The following is a 16,606-nucleotide window of genomic DNA, read 5'->3' on the forward strand; positions in this document are numbered from 1 at the left end:
CCTCTAATATCATCCACCCCATCTACCTACTACCTTTTTTCCACCCCACTAACTACCTTGATTATAGCAAGCTCAGATGACCATAAGCCTAACTACTTATTATACAGCAGGAACTTCTTATTGTAACAATTGTTAATGTCTGTTATGTACTTCACAGATGATAAAGATTCTAGTTGTCTACTGATGTACTATGTTCATCTGTAACTATGTAATTTCCAATTGCTATGTTGATCAAATTGTTAATTGCTATGTAAATCCAATGTAACTACTATCTGTGTATTTTAACTGTGGAGCTTTTCTCCCTGGGCCTCCACTGAAAATGGCCCTAAATCCAGTCGGACACTCCCGGTCAGCAAATGTAAATAAATAAATATTGCCATTTACATTTGTGCATTGCCTATCTATGTGCAAAGAACTTAAGGAAAAAAGTGAAAACTTTAATTTGGTTAAACATACTTCATGCAGACAGGATCACCTATGATGCACAGCCATCAGCACTCTGGACAGTACTGAGTGTGGAAAATACATCTGCTGAATTGCTTTCCCTGTAGCACCAGGTGTAAGTACATTGATCTTATGGTCAGAACACAGGTGACCCAGGGTTTAAATCTGGCAAGTTCCACTATTTAGTAAGGGTGTCCACTGTAATTTTTTTCAGAAAACTTTGATTATAAAGGCAATGCTACATACCAATAGTCATGTATTGCAAGATGATTGACAGAAAACATCATTACTGCTTGCACACATACTTTTGTAGGTATCATAAGTATTATGTGTAACTGGTTTAGCTTGATTATGTAATAAAAATGCAGTTGCACATCTCTGATGGCACAATAGTTTACTGACAATCATCTACATCCTTCCCATATTATAGACATAACCATAAAACAGAATGGATTGTGAGGTATGTATCATAATTCCATGTTCTGTTGCTAAAGTCATGCAAGTTTATCCATTTCCAGTATATTGCCAGACATCACACCTGGGAATGCATAAGCCAGGACCAGGTAATGTCACACACATACAGCCTTAATTGAAGTATAGTACCAGTTACTCTTTAAAGTGTATGTCTGTAATGACCATGTGGCAATGACGAATAAACAGCTATGTGGAAATTTATGCATTTGCTTTTACATAGGTTTGAATCTCACCTTGTACAAATTGCTTTTAAAAGTGTGTAAGTCCCTACAAAATATGTGCCAAGTCATCCCAACGATGCGACCAAGGCTTGGCTTAGCCATTTCATTTAATATTTCAGTGTTGACCATTGGACATAGTGCAACCAGGTATAGCAGCACACATGCCATAAATCAATGCCAAATGTCACATCATTACTACTGTTTCATAAACTCCCTTCCTCTTTGTTCGGTAATGTTTCATTTTGCTTACCATCATGCAAATGCAGTTGGCATGGTTGTACATGTTTGTGCACTGGTCATAAAATGTAATGTCAGAAATTGGTAGGAAAACATTGCAACTGCTGTTGGAGGACCTTTGCAGACAAAGCAGGAGATGGGAAGGATGATGCCAAGGTCAGGGCACAGATGGGTGTGTCTGAGTCAAAAATATTTGTTGCACTCCTCATGAAGAGCTACAGCCATAGGCTGCTGCAGGGGACTGTACCAGGTCCCAGTACAAGGCTGAGCTTTGGAACAGCCTAGCCAAGGCAGTCTAGCTAAGGCTATCTCTAGTGTGACTGGCATACCATCCACTTAGGAGCAGAGTAGGCACTTCTGCCGTGACCATAAGAGGTGCCAACGGGTGCAACTCGACCATTGGCTGAATGAGTTTCAAACTGCTGACACCCACCAGTTGTGTAAGCATACACATCAAGCAACTTGAAATGATATTGAATGCTGTAGATAGGAAAGGCTGGTATACAAATGCTTTCATGTTTCTTTTTCTCCTATTCTTTATTTAACAGCTGCAAAGGAAATCACAGCAAACAGCAAGACACATGCTGAGAGATTGGAGTGACTCAGAGAGACAACGGGTATATCTGCAGCACAACTGTCCCTGATTGTAGTAAATATATTGTGATTCCATAGATTAGTATCAACTTCAACATGCACATCTTAACTGTAACAGCAAGCATGTATGCTTTCTTCTGTAGCTCTTCGTAACTGTATTAGGCAAGTGTAATAGTGTATTCAGATTATGTGGATTCAATTCACACAAGTGACATATAGATTCACATTCACTAAGTATTATTTTTAAATTTGACATGCGGTAATATTGGCTTTAATGCCATGTTGTTAAGTTACTCTGTAGTATCTTTAAAAGCATATATGGAATTTGTGGATATTCTAAGGATTACTTGTAACAATTCACAATCAATTTTAGGATTGTGAAAGCTCTATAGCTGCTATAATAATAAAAGGATATGTATTGTAATAAAGCATAAATGTGACATTTCAAGGTTCTAATAATCTCTTTTCCTTTTGTCTCTCTCCTCTTTTTTTTAGGTTACTTGGAATTACAGCATTCTGACATCATACCTTTCTGCCAATAAACCAAATGCATTTCAGCACAGGGAGGTGGGCCAACCATTGTGGCTTGGCCTGCCAACCCTACACTAACTGCTGCACCAACACCCATCCCCTCTGAAATGCAACCTGGTAGTACAGCCTCCACAGCCTCTGCCCTACCTGGCCCATCCACATCAGGTAACATTGCTCCAGTTGTTAGTGCAGTGGTACCCTCCAGGAGTTCTAGTGGAGGTGGTGATTATGTCATCTGCCAGGAATTGCCAGGAATGGTGCGTGATCTAATACAGACAGGCCTTGGTGCCAGCATCAGACACCTGGAGAGGGTGATCATTAAAATAGAAAAGAGAATCCCACATCAAGCAGTCTCACAAGTAACTGAGGAAGGAGATGATGATGACAGTTCTGAGGGTGAAGATTAGATTTTCACTGCTCCCACACTTGATGGACATGTGCTTCCAGTGTCCCCTACCTATCCCCAATCATGGTGTCCTCCAACCTTTTGTGTCTATCAACTTCCCTGTGTCTGTCTTATTTGTCCTGTTTGTCTGTACCTGCTTCCTCATCTATACTACCTACCTGACCCTCACATTTCTATGTACTCCCCCCAAAAAATGGGCACCAGTCCCACGAAAAAATTTGTCCCACACAGAGTTCTCCAATTTGTATGAGTCTTCTTGTCACACTTGATTTGATCCAATTGGCTATAAAACATTATTACATTGTGGTCACCCATATGTGTTGTGGTGGCAGTCCAAAATGATGAAAAAATGTCTATATGTGCACATTATTGTGTTAAAGAAGTGAATATCTATGTTTCTTTCCTAATTTCCTGATGTAAATTCCTGTATTCCTTCCCCTTTGTTCTTCCATCTAATTACCCTCCTATTTTACCACTTTTTTCTATCAACTCCATTTTCATGTATTTAACCTGGTCAAAAAAATAGTGTCATACACAACACACATGACCAGAAATGGCCCATAAAAAAACTTCACTTTTTTGTCCTTTATATTTGCACAGAGTTTGGTGTGGTGTGCCAGTACTGAGTGGCAGTTCATGTCCTATGGCAAAACCTGGTGACCTTTTGCCATAGGGTACACTAGTCTGGTTATCTTCTGTCAAAGGTGCTTGAACATGCTGCACTACAGGAATGCAGGGTTAAGGCAGTTAGGGGCACTACTTTTAAACAGTTACTCTGACAGTTCTGTACACTTCTGGATGTAGTAAAGTGTAACTGCCTATGTGGAGTTTTGACATAAATCACTTGACTAAACATTTTTTTTGCCCATAGCATTATTGGTTCAATTGCAGATGCACCTCACATTATATCTTAGTGTGATGTTATATGTCTATGATATGTTTAATCATCCAAATCTTAACATTTGCCACAGTTTGAGCTCTCATGGAGATATATTGGCTACTGGCCAAAAAAAAAATATTTGTGTTGGCATCCATCTACACAACCATGACATATTTATTCAACCTTGTTCTGCTTGTCATGAGCCTGTTGTCCCTGTACTAACCCTTCTATGGCCCCTGTGTCAGTCACTTCATGCTGCAGGTCATGGAAGTTTACTCTCTCTCATCTTTATGGGTGTGTATCTATTAGGCTGTTGAATCAAGACTTGGGCCATTGTCAAACAGGTTCCAGAATTACAGAGTGTGACTACATTGTTGCATTTCTTATCTGTTTATAAAGACACTGGACATTGGTAAATCCATGATCATATTACAATGATATTGTCAGTGACTTCTATTAATGTGGACATACCTTAATCTAAATATGAAAACACATAACTCCATCATTGCGCTACTGCTGTTTCCAAAGTGTGTGTGTGTGTGAGTGTGTGTCTCATTTACATAACATCCTGTGAAACAGGTAAGTATCTGTCTTACTTCTCCAGTATGCAATCTTGACAGCTTATTCCACCTAAGTTGACAGGATGTACTTATATGTACTTTTGCAAACTGTGCTTACACAATTATATCACAAGTCCTGGCTTTGCACACACATCTCATAACAGTATATGTTACCTGCAACACTATGATGATAACTTGCTCTATAAAGTGCACTCTGACAGTGGTACACTTAGACTTTGTGGTGGTGTGAGCATTAAGTACCTTGTTCTCTTGCTTGTGTACTCTCACACCAGTCAAAGTGTGTGTGTCTGTGTGTGTGTGCATGTGTGCGTGTGTGTGTGTGTGTGTGTGTGTGTGTGTGTGTGTGTGTGTGTGTGTGTGTGTGTGTCTGTGTGAAGTCAGAAGAGCATGAGTCAAGGTCCTGCTGTCGGCAATGTCAGAGGGACAGTGATTGTGTGGCACATTTGCTGAGTTCTGACATGTACTTACAGAAGGTGCTCTGTGTATTGTTTGGTGTGTACAATAACACAATGACAGCTTCCTGGATCATTGACACTTGACTTTGTACTGCTGTACTTTCTGTGCACATGGGCATAGTTGATGCATTGCCATCAGTTTCACATACTGCTGTGTTCATTATAAAAGATCACTTTTTAATTCACACATCAATTGCAGATGCTTCAGATAACATCCGCTGTCATTACATGTAGCAGATGCATGCAATACCCAGCTGTGTGTTGGGAATTCACTCATAATAGTGTGTTGTTTGTAAATGCTGTTATTCATATGGTCAATACCTATATCAGTCAGGGATGCTTTAGTCAAGTGTATCACATATGGCACAGTGAGAGCCCATACATCTTGTCGGCCATACAGAACTATTCCTTGGAATGCATACCCATTAGGAATTGACAGTGCAGACTTCCCTTCATGGTGTTCTACTAGATGGTTGGGTGATATGTCTTTCTGTGTTGCACCAAGTAAATACACAGCTCAGTGACAACATTGACAGCACAGGTTTGATTCTTGCAAGTGTGGATTGTGGCTTATGTGTCATGCAGTCCTATCAACTGGCCAGGATTGTCCCTGATTTCAATTTTAGGTTTATCACTGTCCTTCTTAACCCCTCCAAAAAAGTGACTGTTTTTGGGGAAGTGGCGGTGGATTCCCCTTGTAGAATAGTGACAATCATTACAGTTGCCTATGTCTATTCCTGCAGAATTGCATTTATTTATTATTTTATTTTATTTTACATTTGTTGACTGGGATAGTCTGACTGGATACATGTCCATTTTCAGCAGAGGCCAGGGGGAGAAAAGCTCCAATCTTACAAACAGATAAAGACAAGCAAGATACAGTATATGCACAAACATATTGTATTAACATACAAGTTAGAGTCTCACATTTCAAGCTTATGAAGAATACAGTTTATATTCAGAAATATATACAAATATTTTACAGTTTCTCTTTTCAAACCTATAGGTGCAGCTATATACAGAGTATCTGCAAAAATTTTACAGTTTCCCTTTTCAAACCTTTTAGTATAAGAGGTAAATCGCTGTAAATAAAAATTGCAGGGATACTGAAGTAGATGAGGCTTTAGTCAGTGTATACATGTATAATAACTTGTACTCACATATTCTGTCAATGCTGCAGATTAATGGTAGTAATATTTTTAAAAGTGCCCATGACTGTGCCCATGATTGTGCCTGTTTCTGTCTACATTTGTCCACAAGTCTGTTGCTATCCATCCATGACTGTTTGAGAGGTATGGTGACATGTCAGTCATATTTAAACAAGTCATTTTGCAGATTTTCAGACTATGTAGATACTCCCTATTGGATATACCATCCTTGCCAAATGTCATCTCCAATGAGCATGTCAGTGATGTTTGTATCACAACCATTCACCTCCATTGACAAGTAACCTTGTGTGACCATCACATATATGCTATCATGTGTGATGATATAATATACTCACACAGGAGGTATAAACAGCAGTTAAGTAATGTGCTATCTACATATGTACATGATGTTATGCTGCTGACTTGTCTTTGAATTGTACACACATTGACATATCCTATCTTGGGGACATTGCCATATTTACCATGCCCTCTTCCTCTTTATTCATTCCATGTCTGTGCCTATTTTCCTCAGCACACTTTCCCTGCCTAGTGTATGTTTTCTTGTATTTGTCTTTGCTGCTCCCCCCATTATTTAATTCTGCAAATTATTGTTGTATACACTACACTCAGTAAACTGTTTTACTGTGTTATTACTGCTGTTACTGCAGTATTTTCAATTCTGGTAGTCACTGTGGCTGTCCGTGGAATCTCACCAAGCAAGTTTGCTCGTAGGCACACCTGAATTCTTCACTTTTCTGTGGTTGCGCTGCTCTGTATAGCTTCATAGTAGCAGCATTGTTGGTGGCCATGAAACCTTGCCTTTCTTCAGGTAAGTGGGTTGATCAGCATGAATATGCAATTAGCACTGCTGCTGATCACACTAACACATGAACTCTGTGTAGGCTTCACGTAAAGTCTACATGGAGTTTATTGACTTCCCTGGACTGTGTTTACAGATATTAAATTAACCAACAGGCAACACTGAAATCATTACCTCTTCTTGTCATGCACCTTATAATCAAACATATTCAGTTCAGTTCTTTCAGATTTTTTTATTTTTTTTTTTACCAGTATCAGGGTTGAGAGGGTGGCCTAATGGTCAAGGTGTTTGCCTTACAAACACAAGGTGCAAGGTTTGAGTCTCACAAGGGATAATTGGCTAAGCTTAAAATGGCTCGCAAGGGCAGTTAGCTTAGTACTAACCTATGAACCTATAAATATAGGAATAACATTTCCATTTACAGTGATAGTGAAATATACAAGTATTACTTTAATCAGTTACATGCACAAGCACCCAAATTACAATGATGACCTCTTAAAAATCATGTGAAAAAAAAGTATGGTAGCAATTAACGCTCATTTTTTTCAAGACGCAATGTTTCTGAAAATGAAGGACTGTTAATGCTATTTTTAAGGAATAGTGTAGGTGATCCGCTGTGACAACCCCTAACAGGGAAAAGCTGAAAGAAGAAGAAGAAGTGTATTATTCAAATAGTAACTATTCAGATATTTCTATGGTATTTTAGGTAATAAAATATTATATGAATACAAATGGTACATTTCTTTCTACTGGAAAAAATACTTATGATAACAAAACTGCTGCCTCAGATATTTTAGAGTGATCCACCAAATGCATTAAATTCAACAGGAAAAAGTCAATGCATTTTTACAGTGGTAGTTTCTTAGATTTCTCATGTAGATCACAATAACAGATACCTAATCAGCTTAAAATAATGTATGTTAAAAGTGCATTAAACAATTCTGGAATTTCATGAAAATACTTTTTGCTACAAACAGAATGAAATGTGGCATTACTATCTATACTTGATGACAACAATACATCACCTATCAAACTCCCAGTATCAGGCAATGTAGAACTGAAATTGCATATAGCTGAGTTAAGTTGTCAGCACTTTTTTTAGCTAACAAATCAATATGAAGTTCAAAGGACATCTTTGAGTCCAGAATGAATCCTAGATACAGATATGCATTTGTCTATTCATCTGTATTACCAGCTTCTGCAGTTTTATTTCTGGATGAATGATGATAAGACATATAATTGTCTTTTTACTATTTCCTTGCAAGTTATGCTTGCCTGCCCAGCCTTACAATTTCTCAAACTCATCTTGTAGTATTTGTAAAACTACTTCCCCCATTGTTATGAGCAGCAAATATTACAGTGTTATCAGCAGTAACAAATAATCTGAAATTTGCTTCTCCAAGACTGTTCATGACAATGAAAAAGAAAAGTGCACCCAGTAATGCACTATGTAATGCCCCCTATTATATTCTTAGAAGCAGTGGAACTAATCTAAAAATAACATACTCTAAAAGTGAAATAAATAAATCCATCTTTTCCCTTGCCCGGTTTTGATTAACTGCAGGTAGTGTGATTGCCATCCATGTCAGTGGCCTATAATACCTAAATAAATAAAACAGAATTTTCCTCTGACACATCATAGATATTATACACCATATATGACATCCTATTTTGTAGGTGATATAGAGCAATGATGTATAAAATCATGATAATGTAATCAAAGCATCTGCTCATACTAATGGCACTACCTTATATCAGTCTCTAAAGATCTTAAAAATAGAAGAAATCATAAAAATCAGGCTATAATTCTGAAAGCAATGACAGAGCTCTTTTTAAAGTATGGTAGAATTTTTGTTCTCTTCCTGTTGTAAGAAAGCACCCTCTGTAGAACAGGTAAGGCAAACAGGTACAAGATGAGCTAATTGAAATAATTAAGTTTCAGCTACTGTAATGCATTGCTGAATAAGGTCACATTTGAACTTATTTTACTGTGCCTAATTGCAGAACATACTTCTAAAACCAACCAAAAATGACGAAAAAGGAAAACTGTTGAATTACAGCACCGATTTTCAACTCTAATTTTTGGTGTTAAATTCATATGGAACAAATATTAAATCAGAAATGGTTTAACCATTCAAATTTTGCTGCTCAGGATGTTAGAATGCTTTCTTGCTTAACTCATAATTAACCAGTCTCAATGACTAAGATTTGTTTCCCATATGAATATTTAATTTAGCTCTTCAATAATGTACTTAACTCTAGCGTTTTATTAAAATTTTCACTAAATTAACTAACATAACGCATGAATAATAATTTTATGTACAAATTCTTTACAACAATAACATGTAAATTGCACTCACTAACTAATTAGTTCACAATTATCATAATACATTGTCCTGATATTTATAATGTAACACTTTTAATTTTGCTAAGTATTTACATTCTGTGGTGCTTTGATTTCACTTTGATTGCACAGACTTTTTTATGACACACAACAGAGGCAAAACAATAAATTATTTGTAAGGAGGCAGACTTTTGTTCTGTTTTTTTGATAATTTGCTAGCTATCATTGGAATACTCCAAAGAAGCAGATATTGTGATTTTATGTACAGATCCTAGTATTTCAACATTAAACAACACCAAATATAACTAAATGTTTATCAGACTACAATACATAAAATATTGAATCTTTTTCCAGAAAATATTTAGACTATTATAAAAAAAAAAGTTGCCAACTTGTTTGATTCAATTTTATGACGCACTATAAAAGTGGTGTGCAGGTTTTTCCATTAAACTAAACTCCAGTATAGGGTTGGAATATGTTTTTTTCTTATAGACCATGGAATTATTTGTTTGTCATTGGAAGTTAAATTTAGATAATCAGAATGTTGAATATAATTCTAATAGTTATCATTTACTTTGGTTTTATACTGCTTAAATAATTCATATCGCCAATATAAATAGAATTTAAATGAGTCACTTTCTAATTTTAGATTATTAAAAAATTCTGAAACTAGGGATAATTTGATAAGGATTCTAGTGCCAGGATACAGGAATAAAGGGGCTATTTATAACTCTGAGTATCACAGAGATGTCAAACTCATGTCATACTGCATGAAATTACTGGAGGGAATGACTGATAAATGGATATGCAGGACACTTGAACATAAGATTGGAGGTGAGCAATTTGGAATCAAATCAAGATGCAGAACAACTGACTAAGCATTTTCTCTGAGACCAGCATTGGAAATGGAATTGTATATGGGAATGAGTTCATCTGGACATTTCTAGATCATGAAGAAGCATATGACAAGGTCCCAATGAAACCGATTTGGGCAGTGTCGCAAAGGTTCAAAATCCCAGACACATTAACATAATTAGTGCAGGCTATGCAAAAGGGGTCTATATTACACGATTAAAGTTTCAAAACTTCGAATCTGAAATGGTCGACACTAAATCGAAGTTCCGAAACTTCGAAAATGTAATACAAACACAACAACTAACACCAACAAATCATTTAAATGTTCTAAGAAGGGGGACAAGCCCCCCTGCACCCACCACACCCCTGGTTACTTAAATATACCATCTCTGTGATCACACTATTGTGCAGAAAAGGGAAATTTTCCCTTCCCATGCTGTACGGAAATCTCTGCTAAAAGATTTGAGGTTTCAAAACTTTGATCATATGGTGTCGACCATATCAGATTCGAAGTTTTGAAACTTTGATCTTATGATACAGATCCATATAAAAGGACCTACTGATGCAATCATGAACACTGTTCGTACTTACAATGGGAGTGGATGTACATCATGTTTCAACTCTGAATTAACTCCTAATAATCATAGCAATGGACTGCATTAGCAAATATCTTGGAGAACTACAGATCAAAAAAGCTTCCATATACTGATGATGTGGCATTATACCCTGACTCTGAATAGGAGCTTCAGCAAATGATAGGGAACTAGAATGCAAAGCAGAAGGCAAATGGTATAAGACTGAGTTCAAGCAATACTGTCACCTTGGCAGGAAATGGGGAAATCAGTAGAAGTTGAAAGTAAAGGTATAAGGGAAATATTGGAACAGATTAACAGCTTCAAATATCTTGGAGGTGTGGTTTAAAAGAAGGAAAGTCTGAATGAGGAGGCCAAATCTGAAGTCATAGTTGATACTGCAGACAATTAACACAGTATCAGATGGAATGTCAGACAGGAGAATACTAAACAAGCTGTCCTGAAAAGTAAAGCACAAAACAGTGGTATAACCAGTGCTTCTGTATGACACAGAACCAGGACAGTGAAGTCAGAACCACTGAAGAAGTTAGAGGTGAGGGAAATGATGTGTCTGAGACAGACAGATTCCAAAGCAATCAAAATGACAGCGAAGGTCAGGGAAATCAGATTATCAAGGTTTAGTCACATTTGCAGGAAAAAAGAAGATGATTTAGCAAAGAGGAATTGGGAAAGATAGAAAGAAGGCAAGAAGAATTTATGCCATCCAGCCAAAGAGATGGATGGATGGATTTATGCATGAAATCATGTGACAGGTATGACTGTCAAAGAAGGTAGGAAAGTAGTATGAATCAAGGTAGGTACCAGCAGCTGCCACCCCAACATCATGCGGAAATAAGAAAAAGGGACTCTTAGTAATGGGAATGAGGAGGATTTATTTAAACTTATAGTAAGATTACAAATAATTTTACTGAAGAGAGTCAAATTATTACTTGCTATCTTTAGATGTTAAATTGAAAATCCATTCTCTACTTTCATTCATTCAATTAATGTAATGTTTTCTCTTTGATATTACAATTTGGATTCAATCACATTGCTGCCATTTTAGAAATTGAAGCCACTGGACATGTTTCTATATCCAGAACACCAATGACCCATGCATCCCAAACCATAGATGCTGTTTAAAGGCAATTCACAGTTTGTTAAGCAAGAATGAAAAATTATAACATATCTCATTAAATTATTTATTTTCTTCTTTTGATAGAGTTACAAAGATGGCTTGTTTCAAATATACTGTTGTTGGTAAGATAACAATTTTATTAAAATTAATCTTTCATTCATAGAAAGGTAATATTTGTTCCATGTATTAGCTGTGCCTTTGTTGTTATCCAGAATGAATATATATGTATATATATATATATATATATATATATATATATATATATATGTATATATATATATATATATATATATATATATATATATATATATATATATATACTTATGTCCTTATTGTCTCTGGTAGTAGTAAGATAATCCCCAGGATTCATGAAGCTTGTGCCAGGCACAGGTGTAGCGCCGGCGATCTAATGCCAAATATGGCTGCCAAGCGATTCAGGTACGAGCTGTTTCCATGTGCACTACCAGCGTACACCACAGTTGCATAGCTCCTGCCACATGTATGCTAATTACCCCATGCACAGCAGTGTAGCATGCAAATGAAGGTATATAGCGATTCATGAAGTGGTGCAGGTGTAGCGTAAGCATGCAGAAATGTAAACCAAAAAAAATGGTTTACATTTTTTCAAACTTATAATCAGAGCCATGACAGCGGACCAAACTCACATATTATAATGTTAATATATGCCAATGGCTAAATATATAGCCAATGGCATAAAAAAATGTACAACGCATAAAAAATAACATTTAATGTAATGGCCACACTATCACAAAGTAAAATCGCAGTGCATCAGTGTGCAAACGGGATCACAATGAACATATATTTATATATAATAAAACTGCAATGTAACACATTTCATGAATCCCCCATAATAGTCAATGGCAAGCATGCTACACCACAACCATGGCGCAAGGATTGCTAAGGGTCTGTGACAGTGTTCTGAGTGGTAACTATGAATTAGTAGTCAATGCCATGCAAATGAGTCAAGCAAAACTGAATCGCAAAATCCCTGCTGGCGTAAGGATATACATCACAGTGTAGCTGTGCAAGACCGAGGTGTGGCCTGGAGATAAAGATGACATCAAGAGAGGAGTGCGCCATCTTAGCTGTAAGCACATTGGAGCATTGCTAATCCAGGTTGCCTGTTGCTAAGCAAAGCCGTAGGATAGGGGTGTGGAAGTAGCCATAGCTTTGCTTAGCTGGCAGCACACAAGGCAACCAAAAATGCATGTAAACGTGGATGAAAATGTGCTCGAAACCCAGTAAACCACTGTGCGTGGCACGCACCACAGCTGAAACAGGAAGGATATGGGAAGACAATAAGGAAATGATGCAGCATATAATTGGAGTACAAATGGGTAATTAACACCTAGGAATTCACAGTGGGCCACTGACAACAGCTAACAAGGCTGCTAGCAGCTACCTGGAGAACAGGAAAGGGGAGGTGCCATACTGCAAAGAAAAGAGAACTGTCAGCAGAACAAAGCAAACTTGCAGTAGATCAGCTACATACCACATTTCGCTACACAATCCTGGGTTGGGAAAGTAAAAAACAAGAAAGCAGGCAGCTGGATGCATGCCTGACAATGGGAGGGGAATCGGGTTGAAAAGTGAAGTAAAGGGCAATAGATGAATCATGGCAGCCAAGCGTAAGTCAACACCAAAGGCCCCACAATAGCAGTACCTGCTGTAAAACCCATAATTGAGATACCCTGCAGCTGGCATTGCTCATACACACCAAATTACACCAGCAGCATCCATTGCACAATAGTATAAAGTGTGAAAGCACCTCACACACACCTGTGTATACCCAGACACTCTGCACCATTGGTGTATACAGACGGGGAACTTTTAATATGTACATGTTAGGGGCTGCCATAGCTTTGATTCACCAGCATGTGTTGGAGACTGACGGTGGTGTGGAGGATGATGCTGACAACCATCTCAGGCACCGGAGGAGGAGAAGAGTGTTCAGACCCAGGGTAACCTGCCAGAGGCTACATGATCTGGAGATAGAGCATTATAGGGTGGACAGGGACACCATACAGCAACTTGTTGAGCTGTGCCGGCCATGCCTCAGAGTGAGAAATAACAGAGGGGAACCCATCCCAGTGGACACGAAGGTATGTGTAAGCTTGAGAATAGTAGCCAAAGGTACCTTTCAAAGGCCTACTGGGGATATCATGGGGATTTCACAGGCATCAGCATCCAGAGTACTCCACCAGTTCTTGGATGCCATGTTACCACATGCCAATGAGCACATATACTTTCCCCGAATGCAGGAGGAGTTGGCCAGCAATATGCATCTCTTCCACCGTATGGCAGACTACCCGGAGGTACTGGGTGCAATAGGCTGCACACACATACACATCAAGACACCACCCAGTGAGCAGGGTAGGCTCTACATAAACTGCAAGGGATATCCCTCCATCAACTGCCAGGTCATGTGCAATGCCCAGGAATTATCATGGATGTGTGTGCTGGCAGCCCTGGAAGCTATCACGACTCCCACATCTGGCATGCCTCACAGCTGTATCAGGTATTTGCCAGGGGGGACATCCCATATGGCCACCTGGTGTGGGATGCTGGCTATGCACTGGAACCATGGATGATGACTCCCATCAGAAATGCACACACACCCATTCAAGAATGCCATAATGAGGCACACGCAGAAACCAGAATCATCATAGAGCATGTGTTTGGGATGCTGAAATCACGTTCAGTTGCTTGGAATATCTGTTGGAGCCTTGCAGTACTCTCCAAGCACATATGCCCACATCTTCATAGTATGTGCCATGCTAGACAATATGATCCTGTGGAAACAGCTGCAGCAGGGACAGAATGGTGAATGCCCTCACAGCCCACCACCATTGTCAAGGGCCCCACAGGCACAGAGGGACTCAGACCATGAACACCCTTTGCTAGCCCCAGTAGGCACACTGAGGCATGCCCAGTATGCCCATGCCTTGGCAAAGAGGGAACGTATAGCACACACACTGACAGTGTAGGCACCTATGGACTGACACCCTTCTCCATCTGCACACACAGCAAACATGGATGGCACACACACACATGACCACCTGTAAATTGTCATGTTTAGGTGGTCTACTGTGTGCATCCTACATAGGCAGCCCTCAACTATTGTACACACAACTGCCATTGACACAAGGTAATTCAATACCTGAACAGTACATTAAGCTATCAGCATGTGTCAATACTGTATAGGTTCATAGGTACATAAGTAGGTACTTGCCTAACTGCCCGAGGCCATTCATAAGCATAGCCAAAATGTGTCTGCTGTCGCAACCCCATTGATTAACTAACTGTCCCTCTGTGGAGCAGAGCCATATGCGGGATCCCTGGGGTGTATCCACTGTTCCCTACCCACTCTGCAAGGATTCCCTCGAGTGTTAGTGAGGGGTTCCATATAATGTAATCAGGGATGTAGTTCCAAATTATGGGGAGTACCAGTGACAGGAATCTGTCACTCCAGCATCTTCCAGTAATGGTTGTGGCAAGGTGTAGCTCATTACAGTGTGTGGCTCACTGTTTCATGGATTCCCATAGGTGGAGCATATCCATTAAGCCTGACTTGGACACAGCTTTGTTGGCCAGCAAATATCATCTCTGAGTAAATGAGATGCCACTGAGTAATGCAAGAGTTTATGCAGTCTGGCAGCATAGGACACATGTCTGAGGGCATTATCCTTCTATGCAAGGTACGTTCGTGGCCCTTCCAGCTGTCAAATGTGTCTTCTGAGGTACATCCAAAATGGGTTATCATACTCGATGATGGGATTGATGACTGATGAGTAAAGGGGCACAATAACCTAAGTCTGTTTAGATGCAAACCCTTAAGTCATCAGATGGTCTACATAGATGGATGTCCTAACTACTTCGCAGATATGACTTTCAAAGGAGAGATCACTATGTAATGTAGTCCCCACATACCCATTTCGTCGTCTGAATTATAGTGTCTGCCATTCATGTGTTAATATGTGTGTGTGTGGTTTCCCAAAATGGAATGACCATGCAGTATGTGGCCTTTAGCTGGAGGCCATCACTCTGACACCCTGTGTTGGTCTATGTGAGGCCCCTTGAAGGATGTCTGTGACAGCTAGACTGTCAGTTATGGCTCCCAGTCAGCAGTAATCACCAAACACGGCCTGATGTAGTCCTCCTGTGTTAGCCCGTACCTCTGAGAAGTATATGGCAAACAGTAGGGGTCCTAGGACTGAGTCCTGTGGGACACCAGTTGTGACTGGTCAAGAGTTGGACCTGGAGGCTGCTAGGCTTACCATGTGGGTTTTGTGTGTAATTCTGTTGGCAAATCAACCTGTGATGTATGGGTGTATGTACTGGCTGGTGAGTGTAGAAATAATACCTGAGTGGGGAATGGTATCAAAACCCTTGGCAAGGTCCAGGTAGTATGAGTGAACTACCACACCCCACACCTAAAGTCTAGGTGACTGTAAGATGTCAAACTGGTTCAGTAGGTATGATCTGCACTCAATCAAGCTGACCTGTGTTGGGTCAAGTCTCTGGAGGTTACTGTTGTCTATGTTAAGGAGTGCCATGAGGATGTGCTCCATAGCCATGCAGATCAGGCTACTCAGGCTTATGGGGTGGTAGTTACCATGGCCAGTTGTGTCACTGCCTTGGTGGAGTGGAATAGCTGTTGCCATGTGCCAGTTAATGGCCATGTAGCAAGTGTAGAGGCTGATGTTGAATTGCTATATTACGCGGGGGTCACTTTGTCTTGTAGTGTCTGCAGGATGCAGTCTGGGACACCATCTGCCTCCATTGATGCTCTGTCATGCCATTTGAAAGGGCCATTACCACCTGTATGTCTCAGAAGTCTGGGATACTGTACATTTTGGGTATTGTTGTGGGCCCAATAGGGGGT

The sequence above is a fragment of the Protopterus annectens genome, chromosome 12.part0 (assembly GCF_019279795.1).
Source record: "Protopterus annectens isolate FY-2018-M chromosome 12.part0, PAN1.0, whole genome shotgun sequence".
In the NCBI taxonomy this organism is placed as follows: Eukaryota; Metazoa; Chordata; order Ceratodontiformes; family Protopteridae; genus Protopterus; species Protopterus annectens.